This window comes from Sceloporus occidentalis, unplaced genomic scaffold (genome assembly GCF_023333645.1).
Source record: "Sceloporus occidentalis isolate IW3139 unplaced genomic scaffold, rSceOcc1.0.p SCAF_111, whole genome shotgun sequence".
In the NCBI taxonomy this organism is placed as follows: Eukaryota; Metazoa; Chordata; class Lepidosauria; order Squamata; family Phrynosomatidae; genus Sceloporus; species Sceloporus occidentalis.
The window spans coordinates 1600001-1618708 of NW_028317091.1; the positions used below are offsets into that span (position 1 = coordinate 1600001).

General features: G+C 44.0%; 35 non-coding genes across 35 annotated transcripts in view; all 35 read left to right on the forward strand.

Moving 5' to 3' along the window:
- Nucleotides 1-63, forward strand: part of TRNAK-CUU (transfer RNA lysine (anticodon CUU)) — a 73-nt gene extending 10 nt beyond the window's left edge. Inside the window, exon 1 of the tRNA in view lies at nucleotides 1-63. This exon is cut by the window's left edge and continues 10 nt beyond it. This is a non-coding gene — a tRNA (tRNA-Lys).
- Nucleotides 64-491: 428 nt separating this feature from the next.
- On the forward strand, nucleotides 492-564 carry TRNAK-CUU (transfer RNA lysine (anticodon CUU)). Its single transcript has one exon. It is a non-coding gene; the product is annotated as a tRNA-Lys (tRNA).
- A 428-nt stretch (nucleotides 565-992) lies between these two features.
- TRNAK-CUU (transfer RNA lysine (anticodon CUU)) lies at nucleotides 993-1065 on the forward strand. Its single transcript has one exon. It is a non-coding gene; the product is annotated as a tRNA-Lys (tRNA).
- A 428-nt stretch (nucleotides 1066-1493) lies between these two features.
- On the forward strand, nucleotides 1494-1566 carry TRNAK-CUU (transfer RNA lysine (anticodon CUU)). The gene has a single exon. It is a non-coding gene; the product is annotated as a tRNA-Lys (tRNA).
- Nucleotides 1567-1994: 428 nt separating this feature from the next.
- On the forward strand, nucleotides 1995-2067 carry TRNAK-CUU (transfer RNA lysine (anticodon CUU)). The gene has a single exon. It is a non-coding gene; the product is annotated as a tRNA-Lys (tRNA).
- Nucleotides 2068-2495: 428 nt separating this feature from the next.
- Nucleotides 2496-2568, forward strand: TRNAK-CUU (transfer RNA lysine (anticodon CUU)). The gene has a single exon. It is a non-coding gene; the product is annotated as a tRNA-Lys (tRNA).
- Nucleotides 2569-2996: 428 nt separating this feature from the next.
- Nucleotides 2997-3069, forward strand: TRNAK-CUU (transfer RNA lysine (anticodon CUU)). The gene has a single exon. It is a non-coding gene; the product is annotated as a tRNA-Lys (tRNA).
- Nucleotides 3070-3497: 428 nt separating this feature from the next.
- TRNAK-CUU (transfer RNA lysine (anticodon CUU)) lies at nucleotides 3498-3570 on the forward strand. Its single transcript has one exon. It is a non-coding gene; the product is annotated as a tRNA-Lys (tRNA).
- A 428-nt stretch (nucleotides 3571-3998) lies between these two features.
- On the forward strand, nucleotides 3999-4071 carry TRNAK-CUU (transfer RNA lysine (anticodon CUU)). Its single transcript has one exon. It is a non-coding gene; the product is annotated as a tRNA-Lys (tRNA).
- A 428-nt stretch (nucleotides 4072-4499) lies between these two features.
- On the forward strand, nucleotides 4500-4572 carry TRNAK-CUU (transfer RNA lysine (anticodon CUU)). The gene has a single exon. It is a non-coding gene; the product is annotated as a tRNA-Lys (tRNA).
- Nucleotides 4573-5000: 428 nt separating this feature from the next.
- Nucleotides 5001-5073, forward strand: TRNAK-CUU (transfer RNA lysine (anticodon CUU)). Its single transcript has one exon. It is a non-coding gene; the product is annotated as a tRNA-Lys (tRNA).
- A 428-nt stretch (nucleotides 5074-5501) lies between these two features.
- TRNAK-CUU (transfer RNA lysine (anticodon CUU)) lies at nucleotides 5502-5574 on the forward strand. The gene has a single exon. It is a non-coding gene; the product is annotated as a tRNA-Lys (tRNA).
- Nucleotides 5575-6002: 428 nt separating this feature from the next.
- On the forward strand, nucleotides 6003-6075 carry TRNAK-CUU (transfer RNA lysine (anticodon CUU)). The gene has a single exon. It is a non-coding gene; the product is annotated as a tRNA-Lys (tRNA).
- A 428-nt stretch (nucleotides 6076-6503) lies between these two features.
- On the forward strand, nucleotides 6504-6576 carry TRNAK-CUU (transfer RNA lysine (anticodon CUU)). The gene has a single exon. It is a non-coding gene; the product is annotated as a tRNA-Lys (tRNA).
- Nucleotides 6577-7004: 428 nt separating this feature from the next.
- TRNAK-CUU (transfer RNA lysine (anticodon CUU)) lies at nucleotides 7005-7077 on the forward strand. The gene has a single exon. It is a non-coding gene; the product is annotated as a tRNA-Lys (tRNA).
- A 428-nt stretch (nucleotides 7078-7505) lies between these two features.
- TRNAK-CUU (transfer RNA lysine (anticodon CUU)) lies at nucleotides 7506-7578 on the forward strand. The gene has a single exon. It is a non-coding gene; the product is annotated as a tRNA-Lys (tRNA).
- Nucleotides 7579-8006: 428 nt separating this feature from the next.
- On the forward strand, nucleotides 8007-8079 carry TRNAK-CUU (transfer RNA lysine (anticodon CUU)). Its single transcript has one exon. It is a non-coding gene; the product is annotated as a tRNA-Lys (tRNA).
- A 428-nt stretch (nucleotides 8080-8507) lies between these two features.
- TRNAK-CUU (transfer RNA lysine (anticodon CUU)) lies at nucleotides 8508-8580 on the forward strand. Its single transcript has one exon. It is a non-coding gene; the product is annotated as a tRNA-Lys (tRNA).
- A 929-nt stretch (nucleotides 8581-9509) lies between these two features.
- On the forward strand, nucleotides 9510-9582 carry TRNAK-CUU (transfer RNA lysine (anticodon CUU)). The gene has a single exon. It is a non-coding gene; the product is annotated as a tRNA-Lys (tRNA).
- Nucleotides 9583-10010: 428 nt separating this feature from the next.
- TRNAK-CUU (transfer RNA lysine (anticodon CUU)) lies at nucleotides 10011-10083 on the forward strand. Its single transcript has one exon. It is a non-coding gene; the product is annotated as a tRNA-Lys (tRNA).
- A 428-nt stretch (nucleotides 10084-10511) lies between these two features.
- Nucleotides 10512-10584, forward strand: TRNAK-CUU (transfer RNA lysine (anticodon CUU)). Its single transcript has one exon. It is a non-coding gene; the product is annotated as a tRNA-Lys (tRNA).
- A 929-nt stretch (nucleotides 10585-11513) lies between these two features.
- TRNAK-CUU (transfer RNA lysine (anticodon CUU)) lies at nucleotides 11514-11586 on the forward strand. The gene has a single exon. It is a non-coding gene; the product is annotated as a tRNA-Lys (tRNA).
- Nucleotides 11587-12014: 428 nt separating this feature from the next.
- Nucleotides 12015-12087, forward strand: TRNAK-CUU (transfer RNA lysine (anticodon CUU)). The gene has a single exon. It is a non-coding gene; the product is annotated as a tRNA-Lys (tRNA).
- Nucleotides 12088-12515: 428 nt separating this feature from the next.
- TRNAK-CUU (transfer RNA lysine (anticodon CUU)) lies at nucleotides 12516-12588 on the forward strand. Its single transcript has one exon. It is a non-coding gene; the product is annotated as a tRNA-Lys (tRNA).
- A 428-nt stretch (nucleotides 12589-13016) lies between these two features.
- TRNAK-CUU (transfer RNA lysine (anticodon CUU)) lies at nucleotides 13017-13089 on the forward strand. Its single transcript has one exon. It is a non-coding gene; the product is annotated as a tRNA-Lys (tRNA).
- Nucleotides 13090-13517: 428 nt separating this feature from the next.
- TRNAK-CUU (transfer RNA lysine (anticodon CUU)) lies at nucleotides 13518-13590 on the forward strand. The gene has a single exon. It is a non-coding gene; the product is annotated as a tRNA-Lys (tRNA).
- A 428-nt stretch (nucleotides 13591-14018) lies between these two features.
- On the forward strand, nucleotides 14019-14091 carry TRNAK-CUU (transfer RNA lysine (anticodon CUU)). Its single transcript has one exon. It is a non-coding gene; the product is annotated as a tRNA-Lys (tRNA).
- A 428-nt stretch (nucleotides 14092-14519) lies between these two features.
- Nucleotides 14520-14592, forward strand: TRNAK-CUU (transfer RNA lysine (anticodon CUU)). The gene has a single exon. It is a non-coding gene; the product is annotated as a tRNA-Lys (tRNA).
- Nucleotides 14593-15020: 428 nt separating this feature from the next.
- Nucleotides 15021-15093, forward strand: TRNAK-CUU (transfer RNA lysine (anticodon CUU)). The gene has a single exon. It is a non-coding gene; the product is annotated as a tRNA-Lys (tRNA).
- Nucleotides 15094-15521: 428 nt separating this feature from the next.
- Nucleotides 15522-15594, forward strand: TRNAK-CUU (transfer RNA lysine (anticodon CUU)). The gene has a single exon. It is a non-coding gene; the product is annotated as a tRNA-Lys (tRNA).
- Nucleotides 15595-16523: 929 nt separating this feature from the next.
- TRNAK-CUU (transfer RNA lysine (anticodon CUU)) lies at nucleotides 16524-16596 on the forward strand. Its single transcript has one exon. It is a non-coding gene; the product is annotated as a tRNA-Lys (tRNA).
- A 428-nt stretch (nucleotides 16597-17024) lies between these two features.
- Nucleotides 17025-17097, forward strand: TRNAK-CUU (transfer RNA lysine (anticodon CUU)). The gene has a single exon. It is a non-coding gene; the product is annotated as a tRNA-Lys (tRNA).
- Nucleotides 17098-17525: 428 nt separating this feature from the next.
- TRNAK-CUU (transfer RNA lysine (anticodon CUU)) lies at nucleotides 17526-17598 on the forward strand. The gene has a single exon. It is a non-coding gene; the product is annotated as a tRNA-Lys (tRNA).
- Nucleotides 17599-18012: 414 nt separating this feature from the next.
- TRNAK-CUU (transfer RNA lysine (anticodon CUU)) lies at nucleotides 18013-18085 on the forward strand. The gene has a single exon. It is a non-coding gene; the product is annotated as a tRNA-Lys (tRNA).
- Nucleotides 18086-18513: 428 nt separating this feature from the next.
- On the forward strand, nucleotides 18514-18586 carry TRNAK-CUU (transfer RNA lysine (anticodon CUU)). Its single transcript has one exon. It is a non-coding gene; the product is annotated as a tRNA-Lys (tRNA).
- The last annotated feature ends 122 nt before the right edge of the window (nucleotides 18587-18708 follow it).

Sequence of the window (18708 nt, forward strand, 5' to 3'; positions counted from 1 at the left end):
CTCAGTCGGTAGAGCATGAGACTCTTAATCTCAGGGTCGTGGGTTCGAGCCCCACGTTGGGCGAAGATATCATTTTTATGTCAACCTTTGAAAATGGCACTTCACAGTCTACGCCCGTATTCCTCCCAACACCGATAAGAGTGATAATATGAAAAAGCCAAAGGCGTTCAGCTTCAAATTAGGATGTATTCATACAGCATCCATTGCACTTCTTATGAGCTTGGCAGGTGTCATAGGCAGATTTCATGCCAGCTTTTTCTGATGTTTACTGGTGGGCCTAAGCTTTAACCTTCAGATGACAGAGCCTAGGGGAAATAATATGACAAAAGATTTTTCCCTTCTTTGATAAAGCTTTTGACTTCTTTCTTGTATGTCAAATGGAGCTGGTGACCATCTCGAGTCCTGGCAATTTCTCTAAACGTTCGTAAGATAGCGCTGAGTGCAACAAGTGATAGTAGCCCCATTTCTGTCAGCAACATGCGCATATCATAGCCCGGCTAGCTCAGTCGGTAGAGCATGAGACTCTTAATCTCAGGGTCGTGGGTTCGAGCCCCACGTTGGGCGAAGATATCATTTTTATGTCAACCTTTGAAAATTGCACTTCACAGCCTACGCCCGTATTCCTCCCAACACCGATAAGAGTGATAATATGAAAAAGCCAAAGGCGTTCAGCTTCAAATTAGGATGTATTCATACAGCATCCATTGCACTTCTTATGAGCTTGGCAGGTGTCATAGGCAGATTTCATGCCAGCTTTTTCTAATGTTTACTGGTGGGCCTAAACTTTAACCTTCAGATGACAGAGCCTAGGGGAAATAATATGACAAAAGATTTTTCCCTTCTTTGATAAAGCTTTTGACTTCTTTCTTGTATGTCAAATGGAGCTGGTGACCATCTCGAGTCCTGGCAATTTCTCTAAACGTTCGTAAGATAGCGCTGAGTGCAACAAGTGATAGTAGCCCCAATTCTGTCAGCGAGATGCGCATATCACAGCCCGGCTAGCTCAGTCGGTAGAGCATGAGACTCTTAATCTCAGGGTCGTGGGTTCGAGCCCCACGTTGGGCGAAGATATCATTTTTATGTCAACCTTTGAAAATGGCACTTCACAGCCTACGCCCGTATTCCTCCCAACACCGATAAGAGTGATAATATGAAAAAGCCAAAGGCGTTCAGCTTCAAATTAGGATGTATTCATACAGCATCCATTGCACTTCTTATGAGCTTGGCAGGTGTCATAGGCAGATTTCATGCCAGCTTTTTCTGATGTTTACTGGTGGGCCTAAGCTTTAACCTTCAGATGACAGAGCCTAGGGGAAATAATATGACAAAAGATTTTTCCCTTCTTTGATAAAGCTTTTGACTTCTTTCTTGTATGTCAAATGGAGCTGGTGACCATCTCGAGTCCTGGCAATTTCTCTAAACGTTCGTAAGATAGCGCTGAGTGCAACAAGTGATAGTAGCCCCAATTCTGTCAGCGAGATGCACATATCACAGCCCGGCTAGCTCAGTCGGTAGAGCATGAGACTCTTAATCTCAGGGTCGTGGGTTCGAGCCCCACGTTGGGCGAAGATATCATTTTTATGTCAACCTTTGAAAATGGCACTTCACAGCCTACGCCCGTATTCCTCCCAACACCGATAAGAGTGATAATATGAAAAAGCCAAAGGCGTTCAGCTTCAAATTAGGATGTATTCATACAGCATCCATTGCACTTCTTATGAGCTTGGCAGGTGTCATAGGCAGATTTCATGCCAGCTTTTTCTGATGTTTACTGGTGGGCCTAAGCTTTAACCTTCAGATGACAGAGCCTAGGGGAAATAATATGACAAAAGATTTTTCCCTTCTTTGATAAAGCTTTTGACTTCTTTCTTGTATGTCAAATGGAGCTGGTGACCATCTCGAGTCCTGGCAATTTCTCTAAACGTTCGTAAGATAGCGCTGAGTGCAACAAGTGATAGTAGCCCCAATTCTGTCAGCGACATGCACATATCACAGCCCGGCTAGCTCAGTCGGTAGAGCATGAGACTCTTAATCTCAGGGTCGTGGGTTCGAGCCCCACGTTGGGCGAAGATATCATTTTTATGTCAACCTTTGAAAATGGCACTTCACAGCCTACGCCCGTATTCCTCCCAACACCGATAAGAGTGATAATATGAAAAAGCCAAAGGCGTTCAGCTTCAAATTAGGATTTATTCATACAGCATCCATTGCACTTCTTATGAGCTTGGCAGGTGTCATAGGCAGATTTCATGCCAGCTTTTTCTGATGTTTACTGGTGGGCCTAAGCTTTAACCTTCAGATGACAGAGCCTAGGGGAAATAATATGACAAAAGATTTTTCCCTTCTTTGATAAAGCTTTTGACTTCTTTCTTGTATGTCAAATGGAGCTGGTGACCATCTCGAGTCCTGGCAATTTCTCTAAACGTTCGTAAGATAGCGCTGAGTGCAACAAGTGATAGTAGCCCCAATTCTGTCAGCAACATGCACATATCACAGCCTGGCTAGCTCAGTCGGTAGAGCATGAGACTCTTAATCTCAGGGTCGTGGGTTCGAGCCCCACGTTGGGCGAAGATATCATTTTTATGTCAACCTTTGAAAATGGCACTTCACAGTCTACGCCCGTATTCCTCCCAACACCGATAAGAGTGATAATATGAAAAAGCCAAAGGCGTTCAGCTTCAAATTAGGATGTATTCATACAGCATCCATTGCACTTCTTATGAGCTTGGCAGGTGTCATAGGCAGATTTCATGCCAGCTTTTTCTGATGTTTACTGGTGGGCCTAAGCTTTAACCTTCAGATGACAGAGCCTAGGGGAAATAATATGACAAAAGATTTTTCCCTTCTTTGATAAAGCTTTTGACTTCTTTCTTGTATGTCAAATGGAGCTGGTGACCATCTCGAGTCCTGGCAATTTCTCTAAACGTTCGTAAGATAGCGCTGAGTGCAACAAGTGATAGTAGCCCCATTTCTGTCAGCAACATGCGCATATCATAGCCCGGCTAGCTCAGTCGGTAGAGCATGAGACTCTTAATCTCAGGGTCGTGGGTTCGAGCCCCACGTTGGGCGAAGATATCATTTTTATGTCAACCTTTGAAAATTGCACTTCACAGCCTACGCCCGTATTCCTCCCAACACCGATAAGAGTGATAATATGAAAAAGCCAAAGGCGTTCAGCTTCAAATTAGGATGTATTCATACAGCATCCATTGCACTTCTTATGAGCTTGGCAGGTGTCATAGGCAGATTTCATGCCAGCTTTTTCTAATGTTTACTGGTGGGCCTAAACTTTAACCTTCAGATGACAGAGCCTAGGGGAAATAATATGACAAAAGATTTTTCCCTTCTTTGATAAAGCTTTTGACTTCTTTCTTGTATGTCAAATGGAGCTGGTGACCATCTCGAGTCCTGGCAATTTCTCTAAACGTTCGTAAGATAGCGCTGAGTGCAACAAGTGATAGTAGCCCCAATTCTGTCAGCGAGATGCGCATATCACAGCCCGGCTAGCTCAGTCGGTAGAGTATGAGACTCTTAATCTCAGGTTCGTGGGTTCGAGCCCCACGTTGGGCGAAGATATCATTTTTATGTCAACCTTTGAAAATGGCACTTCACAGCCTACGCCCGTATTCCTCCCAACACCGATAAGAGTGATAATATGAAAAAGCCAAAGGCGTTCAGCTTCAAATTAGGATGTATTCATACAGCATCCATTGCACTTCTTATGAGCTTGGCAGGTGTCATAGGCAGATTTCATGCCAGCTTTTTCTGATGTTTACTGGTGGGCCTAAGCTTTAACCTTCAGATGACAGAGCCTAGGGGAAATAATATGACAAAAGATTTTTCCCTTCTTTGATAAAGCTTTTGACTTCTTTCTTGTATGTCAAATGGAGCTGGTGACCATCTCGAGTCCTGGCAATTTCTCTAAACGTTCGTAAGATAGCGCTGAGTGCAACAAGTGATAGTAGCCCCAATTCTGTCAGCGAGATGCACATATCACAGCCCGGCTAGCTCAGTCGGTAGAGCATGAGACTCTTAATCTCAGGGTCGTGGGTTCGAGCCCCACGTTGGGCGAAGATATCATTTTTATGTCAACCTTTGAAAATGGCACTTCACAGCCTACGCCCGTATTCCTCCCAACACCGATAAGAGTGATAATATGAAAAAGCCAAAGGCGTTCAGCTTCAAATTAGGATGTATTCATACAGCATCCATTGCACTTCTTATGAGCTTGGCAGGTGTCATAGGCAGATTTCATGCCAGCTTTTTCTGATGTTTACTGGTGGGCCTAAGCTTTAACCTTCAGATGACAGAGCCTAGGGGAAATAATATGACAAAAGATTTTTCCCTTCTTTGATAAAGCTTTTGACTTCTTTCTTGTATGTCAAATGGAGCTGGTGACCATCTCGAGTCCTGGCAATTTCTCTAAACGTTCGTAAGATAGCGCTGAGTGCAACAAGTGATAGTAGCCCCAATTCTGTCAGCGACATGCACATATCACAGCCCGGCTAGCTCAGTCGGTAGAGCATGAGACTCTTAATCTCAGGGTCGTGGGTTCGAGCCCCACGTTGGGCGAAGATATCATTTTTATGTCAACCTTTGAAAATGGCACTTCACAGCCTACGCCCGTATTCCTCCCAACACCGATAAGAGTGATAATATGAAAAAGCCAAAGGCGTTCAGCTTCAAATTAGGATTTATTCATACAGCATCCATTGCACTTCTTATGAGCTTGGCAGGTGTCATAGGCAGATTTCATGCCAGCTTTTTCTGATGTTTACTGGTGGGCCTAAGCTTTAACCTTCAGATGACAGAGCCTAGGGGAAATAATATGACAAAAGATTTTTCCCTTCTTTGATAAAGCTTTTGACTTCTTTCTTGTATGTCAAATGGAGCTGGTGACCATCTCGAGTCCTGGCAATTTCTCTAAACGTTCGTAAGATAGCGCTGAGTGCAACAAGTGATAGTAGCCCCAATTCTGTCCGCAACATGCACATATCATAGCCCGGCTAGCTCAGTCGGTAGAGCATGAGACTCTTAATCTCAGGGTCGTGGGTTCGAGCCCCACGTTGGGCGAAGATATCATTTTTATGTCAACCTTTGAAAATTGCACTTCACAGCCTACGCCCGTATTCCTCCCAACACCGATAAGAGTGATAATATGAAAAAGCCAAAGGCGTTCAGCTTCAAATTAGGATGTATTCATACAGCATCCATTGCACTTCTTATGAGCTTGGCAGGTGTCATAGGCAGATTTCATGCCAGCTTTTTCTGATGTTTACTGGTGGGCCTAAGCTTTAACCTTCAGATGACAGAGCCTAGGGGAAATAATATGACAAAAGATTTTTCCCTTCTTTGATAAAGCTTTTGACTTCTTTCTTGTATGTCAAATGGAGCTGGTGACCATCTCGAGTCCTGGCAATTTCTCTAAACGTTCGTAAGATAGCGCTGAGTGCAACAACTGATAGTAGCCCCAATTCTGTCAGCAACATGCACATATCACAGCCCGGCTAGCTCAGTCGGTAGAGCTTGAGACTCTTAACCTCAGGGTCGTGGGTTCGAGCCCCACGTTGGGCGAAGATATCATTTTTATGTCAACCTTTGAAAATGGCACTTCACAGCCTACGCCCGTATTCCTCCCAACACCGATAAGAGTGATAATATGAAAAAGCCAAAGGCGTTCAGCTTCAAATTAGGATGTATTCATACAGCATCCATTGCACTTCTTATGAGCTTGGCAGGTGTCATAGGCAGATTTCATGCCAGCTTTTTCTGATGTTTACTGGTGGGCCTAAGCTTTAACCTTCAGATGACAGAGCCTAGGGGAAATAATATGACAAAAGATTTTTCCCTTCTTTGATAAAGCTTTTGACTTCTTTCTTGTATGTCAAATGGAGCTGGTGACCATCTCGAGTCCTGGCAATTTCTCTAAACGTTCGTAAGATAGCGCTGAGTGCAACAAGTGATAGTAGCCCCAATTCTGTCCGCAACATGCACATATCATAGCCCGGCTAGCTCAGTCGGTAGAGCATGAGCCTCTTAATCTCAGGGTCGTGGGTTCGAGCCCCACGTTGGGCGAAGTTATCATTTTTATGTCAACCTTTGAAAATTGCACTTCACAGCCTACGCCCGTATTCCTCCCAACACCGATAAGAGTGATAATATGAAAAAGCCAAAGGCGTTCAGCTTCAAATTAGGATGTATTCATACAGCATCCATTGCACTTCTTATGAGCTTGGCAGGTGTCATAGGCAGATTTCATGCCAGCTTTTTCTGATGTTTACTGGTGGGCCTAAGCTTTAACCTTCAGATGACAGAGCCTAGGGGAAATAATATGACAAAAGATTTTTCCCTTCTTTGATAAAGCTTTTGACTTCTTTCTTGTATGTCAAATGGAGCTGGTGACCATCTCGAGTCCTGGCAATTTCTCTAAACGTTCGTAAGATAGCGCTGAGTGCAACAAGTGATAGTAGCCCCAATTCTGTCAGCGAGATGCACATATCACAGCCCGGCTAGCTCAGTCGGTAGAGCATGAGACTCTTAATCTCAGGGTCGTGGGTTCGAGCCCCACGTTGGGCGAAGATATCATTTTTATGTCAACCTTTGAAAATGGCACTTCACAGCCTACGCCCGTATTCCTCCCAACACCGATAAGAGTGATAATATGAAAAAGCCAAAGGCGTTCAGCTTCAAATTAGGATGTATTCATACAGCATCCATTGCACTTCTTATGAGCTTGGCAGGTGTCATAGGCAGATTTCATGCCAGCTTTTTCTGATGTTTACTGGTGGGCCTAAGCTTTAACCTTCAGATGACAGAGCCTAGGGGAAATAATATGACAAAAGATTTTTCCCTTCTTTGATAAAGCTTTTGACTTCTTTCTTGTATGTCAAATGGAGCTGGTGACCATCTCGAGTCCTGGCAATTTCTCTAAACGTTCGTAAGATAGCGCTGAGTGCAACAAGTGATAGTAGCCCCAATTCTGTCAGCAACATGCACATATCACAGCCTGGCTAGCTCAGTCGGTAGAGCATGAGACTCTTAATCTCAGGGTCGTGGGTTCGAGCCCCACGTTGGGCGAAGATATCATTTTTATGTCAACCTTTGAAAATGGCACTTCACAGTCTACGCCCGTATTCCTCCCAACACCGATAAGAGTGATAATATGAAAAAGCCAAAGGCGTTCAGCTTCAAATTAGGATGTATTCATACAGCATCCATTGCACTTCTTATGAGCTTGGCAGGTGTCATAGGCAGATTTCATGCCAGCTTTTTCTGATGTTTACTGGTGGGCCTAAGCTTTAACCTTCAGATGACAGAGCCTAGGGGAAATAATATGACAAAAGATTTTTCCCTTCTTTGATAAAGCTTTTGACTTCTTTCTTGTATGTCAAATGGAGCTGGTGACCATCTCGAGTCCTGGCAATTTCTCTAAACGTTCGTAAGATAGCGCTGAGTGCAACAAGTGATAGTAGCCCCATTTCTGTCAGCAACATGCGCATATCATAGCCCGGCTAGCTCAGTCGGTAGAGCATGAGACTCTTAATCTCAGGGTCGTGGGTTCGAGCCCCACGTTGGGCGAAGATATCATTTTTATGTCAACCTTTGAAAATTGCACTTCACAGCCTACGCCCGTATTCCTCCCAACACCGATAAGAGTGATAATATGAAAAAGCCAAAGGCGTTCAGCTTCAAATTAGGATGTATTCATACAGCATCCATTGCACTTCTTATGAGCTTGGCAGGTGTCATAGGCAGATTTCATGCCAGCTTTTTCTAATGTTTACTGGTGGGCCTAAACTTTAACCTTCAGATGACAGAGCCTAGGGGAAATAATATGACAAAAGATTTTTCCCTTCTTTGATAAAGCTTTTGACTTCTTTCTTGTATGTCAAATGGAGCTGGTGACCATCTCGAGTCCTGGCAATTTCTCTAAACGTTCGTAAGATAGCGCTGAGTGCAACAAGTGATAGTAGCCCCAATTCTGTCAGCGAGATGCACATATCACAGCCCGGCTAGCTCAGTCGGTAGAGCATGAGACTCTTAATCTCAGGGTCGTGGGTTCGAGCCCCACGTTGGGCGAAGATATCATTTTTATGTCAACCTTTGAAAATGGCACTTCACAGCCTACGCCCGTATTCCTCCCAACACCGATAAGAGTGATAATATGAAAAAGCCAAAGGCGTTCAGCTTCAAATTAGGATGTATTCATACAGCATCCATTGCACTTCTTATGAGCTTGGCAGGTGTCATAGGCAGATTTCATGCCAGCTTTTTCTAATGTTTACTGGTGGGCCTAAGCTTTAACCTTCAGATGACAGAGCCTAGGGGAAATAATATGACAAAAGATTTTTCCCTTCTTTGATAAAGCTTTTGACTTCTTTCTTGTATGTCAAATGGAGCTGGTGACCATCTCGAGTTCTGGCAATTTCTCTAAACGTTCGTAAGATAGCGCTGAGTGCAACAAGTGATAGTAGCCCCAACTCTGTCAGCAACATGCGCATATCACAGCCCGGCTAGCTCAGTCGGTAGAGCATGAGACTCTTAATCTCAGGGTCGTGGGTTCGAGCCCCACGTTGGGCGAAGATATCATTTTTATGTCAACCTTTGAAAATGGCACTTCACAGCCTACGCCCGTATTCCTCCCAACACCGATAAGAGTGATAATATGAAAAAGCCAAAGGCGTTCAGCTTCAAATTAGGATGTATTCATACAGCATCCATTGCACTTCTTATGAGCTTGGCAGGTGTCATAGGCAGATTTCATGCCAGCTTTTTCTGATGTTTACTGGTGGGCCTAAGCTTTAACCTTCAGATGACAGAGCCTAGGGGAAATAATATGACAAAAGATTTTTCCCTTCTTTGATAAAGCTTTTGACTTCTTTCTTGTATGTCAAATGGAGCTGGTGACCATCTCGAGTCCTGGCAATTTCTCTAAACGTTCGTAAGATAGCGCTGAGTGCAACAAGTGATAGTAGCCCCAATTCTGTCAGCAACATGCACATATCACAGCCCCGCTAGCTGAGTCGGTAGAGCATGAGACTCTTAATCTCAGGGTCGTGGGTTCGAGCCCCACGTTGGCCGAAGATATCATTTTTATGTCAACCTTTGAAAATTGCACTTCACAGCCTACGCCCGTATTCCTCCCAACACCGATAAGAGTGATAATATGAAAAAGCCAAAGGCGTTCAGCTTCAAATTAGGATGTATTCATACAGCATCCATTGCACTTCTTATGAGCTTGGCAGGTGTCATAGGCAGATTTCATGCCAGCTTTTTCTAATGTTTACTGGTGGGCCTAAGCTTTAACCTTCAGATGACAGAGCCTAGGGGAAATAATATGACAAAAGATTTTTCCCTTCTTTGATAAAGCTTTTGACTTCTTTCTTGTATGTCAAATGGAGCTGGTGACCATCTCGAGTTCTGGCAATTTCTCTAAACGTTCGTAAGATAGCGCTGAGTGCAACAAGTGATAGTAGCCCCAACTCTGTCAGCAACATGCACATATCACAGCCCGGCTAGCTCAGTCAGTAGAGCATGAGACTCTTAATCTCAGGGTCGTGGGTTCGAGCCCCACGTTGGGCGAAGATATCATTTTTATGTCAACCTTTGAAAATGGCACTTCACAGCCTACGCCCGTATTCCTCCCAACACCGATAAGAGTGATAATATGAAAAAGCCAAAGGCGTTCAGCTTCAAATTAGGATGTATTCATACAGCATCCATTGCACTTCTTATGAGCTTGGCAGGTGTCATAGGCAGATTTCATGCCAGCTTTTTCTGATGTTTACTGGTGGGCCTAAGCTTTAACCTTCAGATGACAGAGCCTAGGGGAAATAATATGACAAAAGATTTTTCCCTTCTTTGATAAACCTTTTGACTTCTTTCTTGTATGTCAAATGGAGCTGGTGACCATCTCGAGTCCTGGCAATTTCTCTAAACTTTCGAAAGATAGCGCTGAGTGCAACAAACGATAGTAGCCCCATTTCTGTCAGCAACATGCACATATCATAGCCCGGCTAGCTCAGTCGGTAGAGCATGAGACTCTTAATCTCAGGGTCGTGGATTCGAGCCCCACGTTGGGCGAAGATGTCATTTTTATGTCAACCTTTGAAAATTGCACTTCACAGCCTACGCCCGTATTCGTCCCAACACCGATAAGAGTGATAATATGAAAAAGCCAAAGGCGTTCAGCTTCAAATTAGGATGTATTCATACAGCATCCATTGCACTTCTTATGAGCTTGGCAGGTGTCATAGGCAGATTTCATGCCAGCTTTTTCTAATGTTTACTGGTGGGCCTAAGCTTTAACCTTCAGATGACAGAGCCTAGGGGAAATAATAAGACAAAAGATTTTTCCCTTCTTTGATAAAGCTTTTGACTTCTTTCTTGTATGTCAAATGGAGCTGGTGACCATCTCGAGTCCTGGCAATTTCTCTAAACGTTCGTAAGATAGCGCTGAGTGCAACAAGTGATAGTAGCCCCAATTCTGTCAGCAACATGCACATATCACAGCCCGGCTAGCTCAGTCGGTAGAGCATGAGACTCTTAATCTCAGGGTCGTGGGTTCGAGCCCCACGTTGGGCGAAGATATCATTTTTATGTCAACCTTTGAAAATTGCACTTCACAGCCTACGCCCGTATTCCTCCCAACACCGATAAGAGTGATAATATGAAAAAGCCAAAGGCGTTCAGCTTCAAATTAGGATGTATTCATACAGCATCCATTGCACTTCTTATGAGCTTGGCAGGTGTCATAGGCAGATTTCATGCCAGCTTTTTCTGATGTTTACTGGTGGGCCTAAGCTTTAACCTTCAGATGACAGAGCCTAGGGGAAATAATAAGACAAAAGATTTTTCCCTTCTTTGATAAAGCTTTTGACTTCTTTCTTGTATGTCAAATGGAGCTGGTGACCATCTCGAGTCCTGGCAATTTCTCTAAACGTTCGTAAGATAGCGCTGAGTGCAACAAGTGATAGTAGCCCCAATTCTGTCAGCAGCATGCACGTATCACAGCCCGGCTAGCTCAGTCGGTAGAGCATGACACTCTTAATCTCAGGGTCGTGGGTTCGAGCCCCACGTTGGGCGAAGATATCATTTTTATGTCAACCTTTGAAAATGGCACTTCACAGCCTACGCCCGTATTCCTCCCAACACCGATAAGAGTGATAATATGAAAAAGCCAAAGGCGTTCAGCTTCAAATTAGGATGTATTCATACAGCATCCATTGCACTTCTTATGAGCTTGGCAGGTGTCATAGGCAGATTTCATGCCAGCTTTTTCTGATGTTTACTGGTGGGCCTAAGCTTTAACCTTCAGATGACAGAGCCTAGGGGAAATAATATGACAAAAGATTTTTCCCTTCTTTGATAAAGCTTTTGACTTCTTTCTTGTATGTCAAATGGAGCTGGTGACCATCTCGAGTCCTGGCAATTTCTCTAAACGTTCGTAAGATAGCGCTGAGTGCAACAAGTGATAGTAGCCCCAATTCTGTCAGCAACATGCACATATTACAGCCTGGCTAGCTCAGTCGGTAGAGCATGAGACTCTTAATCTCAGGGTCGTGGGTTCGAGCCCCACGTTGGGCGAAGATATCATTTTTATGTCAACCTTTGAAAATGGCACTTCACAGTCTACGCCCGTATTCCTCCCAACACCGATAAGAGTGATAATATGAAAAAGCCAAAGGCGTTCAGCTTCAAATTAGGATGTATTCATACAGCATCCATTGCACTTCTTATGAGCTTGGCAGGTGTCATAGGCAGATTTCATGCCAGCTTTTTCTGATGTTTACTGGTGGGCCTAAGCTTTAACCTTCAGATGACAGAGCCTAGGGGAAATAATATGACAAAAGATTTTTCCCTTCTTTGATAAAGCTTTTGACTTCTTTCTTGTATGTCAAATGGAGCTGGTGACCATCTCGAGTCCTGGCAATTTCTCTAAACGTTCGTAAGATAGCGCTGAGTGCAACAAGTGATAGTAGCCCCATTTCTGTCAGCAACATGCGCATATCATAGCCCGGCTAGCTCAGTCGGTAGAGCATGAGACTCTTAATCTCAGGGTCGTGGGTTCGAGCCCCACGTTGGGCGAAGATATCATTTTTATGTCAACCTTTGAAAATTGCACTTCACAGCCTACGCCCGTATTCCTCCCAACACCGATAAGAGTGATAATATGAAAAAGCCAAAGGCGTTCAGCTTCAAATTAGGATGTATTCATACAGCATCCATTGCACTTCTTATGAGCTTGGCAGGTGTCATAGGCAGATTTCATGCCAGCTTTTTCTAATGTTTACTGGTGGGCCTAAACTTTAACCTTCAGATGACAGAGCCTAGGGGAAATAATATGACAAAAGATTTTTCCCTTCTTTGATAAAGCTTTTGACTTCTTTCTTGTATGTCAAATGGAGCTGGTGACCATCTCGAGTCCTGGCAATTTCTCTAAACGTTCGTAAGATAGCGCTGAGTGCAACAAGTGATAGTAGCCCCAATTCTGTCAGCGAGATGCACATATCACAGCCCGGCTAGCTCAGTCGGTAGACCATGAGACTCTTAATCTCAGGGTCGTGGGTTCGAGCCCCACGTTGGGCGAAGATATCATTTTTATGTCAACCTTTGAAAATGGCACTTCACAGCCTACGCCCGTATTCCTCCCAACACCGATAAGAGTGATAATATGAAAAAGCCAAAGGCGTTCAGCTTCAAATTAGGATGTATTCATACAGCATCCATTGCACTTCTTATGAGCTTGGCAGGTGTCATAGGCAGATTTCATGCCAGCTTTTTCTGATGTTTACTGGTGGGCCTAAGCTTTAACCTTCAGATGACAGAGCCTAGGGGAAATAATATGACAAAAGATTTTTCCCTTCTTTGATAAAGCTTTTGACTTCTTTCTTGTATGTCAAATGGAGCTGGTGACCATCTCGAGTCCTGGCAATTTCTCTAAACGTTCGTAAGATAGCGCTGAGTGCAACAAGTGATAGTAGCCCCAATTCTGTCAGCAACATGCACATATCACAGCCTGGCTAGCTCAGTCGGTAGAGCATGAGACTCTTAATCTCAGGGTCGTGGGTTCGAGCCCCACGTTGGGCGAAGATATCATTTTTATGTCAACCTTTGAAAATGGCACTTCACAGTCTACGCCCGTATTCCTCCCAACACCGATAAGAGTGATAATATGAAAAAGCCAAAGGCGTTCAGCTTCAAATTAGGATGTATTCATACAGCATCCATTGCACTTCTTATGAGCTTGGCAGGTGTCATAGGCAGATTTCATGCCAGCTTTTTCTGATGTTTACTGGTGGGCCTAAGCTTTAACCTTCAGATGACAGAGCCTAGGGGAAATAATATGACAAAAGATTTTTCCCTTCTTTGATAAAGCTTTTGACTTCTTTCTTGTATGTCAAATGGAGCTGGTGACCATCTCGAGTCCTGGCAATTTCTCTAAACGTTCGTAAGATAGCGCTGAGTGCAACAAGTGATAGTAGCCCCATTTCTGTCAGCAACATGCGCATATCATAGCCCGGCTAGCTCAGTCGGTAGAGCATGAGACTCTTAATCTCAGGGTCGTGGGTTCGAGCCCCACGTTGGGCGAAGATATCATTTTTATGTCAACCTTTGAAAATTGCACTTCACAGCCTACGCCCGTATTCCTCCCAACACCGATAAGAGTGATAATATGAAAAAGCCAAAGGCGTTCAGCTTCAAATTAGGATGTATTCATACAGCATCCATTGCACTTCTTATGAGCTTGGCAGGTGTCATAGGCAGATTTCATGCCAGCTTTTTCTAATGTTTACTGGTGGGCCTAAACTTTAACCTTCAGATGACAGAGCCTAGGGGAAATAATATGACAAAAGATTTTTCCCTTCTTTGATAAAGCTTTTGACTTCTTTCTTGTATGTCAAATGGAGCTGGTGACCATCTCGAGTCCTGGCAATTTCTCTAAACGTTCGTAAGATAGCGCTGAGTGCAACAAGTGATAGTAGCCCCAATTCTGTCAGCGAGATGCACATATCACAGCCCGGCTAGCTCAGTCGGTAGAGCATGAGACTCTTAATCTCAGGGTCGTGGGTTCGAGCCCCACGTTGGGCGAAGATATCATTTTTATGTCAACCTTTGAAAATGGCACTTCACAGCCTACGCCCGTATTCCTCCCAACACCGATAAGAGTGATAATATGAAAAAGCCAAAGGCGTTCAGCTTCAAATTAGGATGTATTCATACAGCATCCATTGCACTTCTTATGAGCTTGGCAGGTGTCATAGGCAGATTTCATGCCAGCTTTTTCTAATGTTTACTGGTGGGCCTAAGCTTTAACCTTCAGATGACAGAGCCTAGGGGAAATAATATGACAAAAGATTTTTCCCTTCTTTGATAAAGCTTTTGACTTCTTTCTTGTATGTCAAATGGAGCTGGTGACCATCTCGAGTTCTGGCAATTTCTCTAAACGTTCGTAAGATAGCGCTGAGTGCAACAAGTGATAGTAGCCCCAACTCTGTCAGCAACATGCGCATATCACAGCCCGGCTAGCTCAGTCGGTAGAGCATGAGACTCTTAATCTCAGGGTCGTGGGTTCGAGCCCCACGTTGGGCGAAGATATCATTTTTATGTCAACCTTTGAAAATGGCACTTCACAGCCTACGCCCGTATTCCTCCCAACACCGATAAGAGTGATAATATGAAAAAGCCAAAGGCGTTCAGCTTCAAATTAGGATGTATTCATACAGCATCCATTGCACTTCTTATGAGCTTGGCAGGTGTCATAGGCAGATTTCATGCCAGCTTTTTCTGATGTTTACTGGTGGGCCTAAGCTTTAACCTTCAGATGACAGAGCCTAGGGGAAATAATATGACAAAAGATTTTTCCCTTCTTTGATAAAGCTTTTGACTTCTTTCTTGTATGTCAAATGGAGCTGGTGACCATCTCGAGTCCTGGCAATTTCTCTAAACTTTCGAAAGATAGCGCTGAGTGCAACAAACGATAGTAGCCCCATTTCTGTCAGCAACATGCACATATCATAGCCCGGCTAGCTCAGTCGGTAGAGCATGAGACTCTTAATCTCAGGGTCGTGGATTCGAGCCCCACGTTGGGCGAAGATGTCATTTTTATGTCAACCTTTGAAAATTGCACTTCACAGCCTACGCCCGTATTCGTCCCAACACCGATAAGAGTGATAATATGAAAAAGCCAAAGGCGTTCAGCTTCAAATTAGGATGTATTCATACAGCATCCATTGCACTTCTTATGAGCTTGGCAGGTGTCATAGGCAGATTTCATGCCAGCTTTTTCTAATGTTTACTGGTGGGCCTAAGCTTTAACCTTCAGATGACAGAGCCTAGGGGAAATAATAAGACAAAAGATTTTTCCCTTCTTTGATAAAGCTTTTGACTTCTTTCTTGTATGTCAAATGGAGCTGGTGACCATCTCGAGTCCTGGCAATTTCTCTAAACGTTCGTAAGATAGCGCTGAGTGCAACAAGTGATAGTAGCCCCAATTCTGTCAGCAACATGCACATATCACAGCCCGGCTAGCTCAGTCGGTAGAGCATGAGACTCTTAATCTCAGGGTCGTGGGTTCGAGCCCCACGTTGGGCGAAGATATCATTTTTATGTCAACCTTTGAAAATTGCACTTCACAGCCTACGCCCGTATTCCTCCCAACACCGATAAGAGTGATAATATGAAAAAGCCAAAGGCGTTCAGCTTCAAATTAGGATGTATTCATACAGCATCCATTGCACTTCTTATGAGCTTGGCAGGTGTCATAGGCAGATTTCATGCCAGCTTTTTCTGATGTTTACTGGTGGGCCTAAGCTTTAACCTTCAGATGACAGAGCCTAGGGGAAATAATAAGACAAAAGATTTTTCCCTTCTTTGATAAAGCTTTTGACTTCTTTCTTGTATGTCAAATGGAGCTGGTGACCATCTCGAGTCCTGGCAATTTCTCTAAACGTTCGTAAGATAGCGCTGAGTGCAACAAGTGATAGTAGCCCCAATTCTGTCAGCAGCATGCACGTATCACAGCCCGGCTAGCTCAGTCGGTAGAGCATGACACTCTTAATCTCAGGGTCGTGGGTTCGAGCCCCACGTTGGGCGAAGATATCATTTTTATGTCAACCTTTGAAAATGGCACTTCACAGCCTACGCCCGTATTCCTCCCAACACCGATAAGAGTGATAATATGAAAAAGCCAAAGGCGTTCAGCTTCAAATTAGGATGTATTCATACAGCATCCATTGCACTTCTTATGAGCTTGGCAGGTGTCATAGGCAGATTTCATGCCAGCTTTTTCTGATGTTTACTGGTGGGCCTAAGCTTTAACCTTCAGATGACAGAGCCTAGGGGAAATAATATGACAAAAGATTTTTCCCTTCTTTGATAAAGCTTTTGACTTCTTTCTTGTATGTCAAATGGAGCTGGTGACCATCTCGAGTCCTGGCAATTTCTCTAAACGTTCGTAAGATAGCGCTGAGTGCAACAAGTGATAGTAGCCCCAATTCTGTCCGCAACATGCACATATCATAGCCCGGCTAGCTCAGTCGGTAGAGCATGAGACTCTTAATCTCAGGGTCGTGGGTTCGAGCCCCACGTTGGGCGAAGATATCATTTTTATGTCAACCTTTGAAAATTGCACTTCACAGCCTACGCCCGTATTCCTCCCAACACCGATAAGAGTGATAATATGAAAAAGCCAAAGGCGTTCAGCTTCAAATTAGGATGTATTCATACAGCATCCATTGCACTTCTTATGAGCTTGGCAGGTGTCATAGGCAGATTTCATGCCAGCTTTTTCTGATGTTTACTGGTGGGCCTAAGCTTTAACCTTCAGATGACAGAGCCTAGGGGAAATAATATGACAAAAGATTTTTCCCTTCTTTGATAAAGCTTTTGACTTCTTTCTTGTATGTCAAATGGAGCTGGTGACCATCTCGAGTCCTGGCAATTTCTCTAAACGTTCGTAAGATAGCGCTGAGTGCAACAAGTGATAGTAGCCCCAATTCTGTCCGCAACATGCACATATCATAGCCCGGCTAGCTCAGTCGGTAGAGCATGAGCCTCTTAATCTCAGGGTCGTGGGTTCGAGCCCCACGTTGGGCGAAGTTATCATTTTTATGTCAACCTTTGAAAATTGCACTTCACAGCCTACGCCCGTATTCCTCCCAACACCGATAAGAGTGATAATATGAAAAAGCCAAAGGCGTTCAGCTTCAAATTAGGATGTATTCATACAGCATCCATTGCACTTCTTATGAGCTTGGCAGGTGTCATAGGCAGATTTCATGCCAGCTTTTTCTGATGTTTACTGGTGGGCCTAAGCTTTAACCTTCAGATGACAGAGCCTAGGGGAAATAATATGACAAAAGATTTTTCCCTTCTTTGATAAAGCTTTTGACTTCTTTCTTGTATGTCAAATGGAGCTGGTGACCATCTCGAGTCCTGGCAATTTCTCTAAACGTTCGTAAGATAGCGCTGAGTGCAACAAGTGATAGTAGCCCCAATTCTGTCAGCAACATGCACATACCACAGCCCGGCTAGCTCAGTCGGTAGAGCTTGAGACTCTTAACCTCAGGGTCGTGGGTTCGAGCCCCACGTTGGGCAAAGATATCATTTTTATGTCAACCTTTGAAAATTGCACTTCACAGCCTACGCCCGTATTCCTCCCAACACCGATAAGAGTGATAATATGAAAAAGCCAAAGGCGTTCAGCTTCAAATTAGGATTTATTCATACAGCATCCATTGCACTTCTTATGAGCTTGGCAGGTGTCATAGGCAGATTTCTGATGTTTACTGGTGGGCCTAAGCTTTAACCTTCAGATGACAGAGCCTAGGGGAAATAATATGACAAAAGATTTTTCCCTTCTTTGATAAAGCTTTTGACTTCTTTCTTGTATGTCAAATGGAGCTGGTGACCATCTCGAGTCCTGGCAATTTCTCTAAACGTTCGTAAGATAGCGCTGAGTGCAACAAGTGATAGTAGCCCCAATTCTGTCAGCGAGATGCACATATCACAGCCCGGCTAGCTCAGTCGGTAGAGCATGAGACTCTTAATCTCAGGGTCGTGGGTTCGAGCCCCACGTTGGGCGAAGATATCATTTTTATGTCAACCTTTGAAAATGGCACTTCACAGCCTACGCCCGTATTCCTCCCAACACCGATAAGAGTGATAATATGAAAAGGCCAAAGGCGTTCAGCTTCAAATTAGGATGTATTCATACAGCATCCATTGCACTTCTTATGAGCTTGGCAGGTGTCATAGGCAGATTTCATGCCAGCTTTTTCTGATGTTTACTGGTGGGCCTAAGCTTTAACCTTCAGATGACAGAGCCTAGGGGAAATAATATGACAAAAGATTTTTCCCTTCTTTGATAAAGCTTTTGACTTCTTTCTTGTATGTCAAATGGAGCTGGTGACCATCTCGAGTCCTGGCAATTTCTCTAAACGTTCGTAAGATAGTGCTGAGTGCAACAAGTGATAATAGCCCCAATTCTGTCAGCGACATGCACATATCGCAGCCCGGCTAGCTCAGTCGGTAGAGCTTGAGACTCTTAATCTCAGGGTCGTGGGTTCGAGCCCCACGTTGGGTGAAGATATCATTTTTATGTCAACCTTTGAAAATTGCACTTCACAGCCTACGCCCGTATTCCTCCCAACACCGATAAGAGTGATAATATGAAAAAGCCAAAGGCGTTCAGCTTCAAATTAGGAT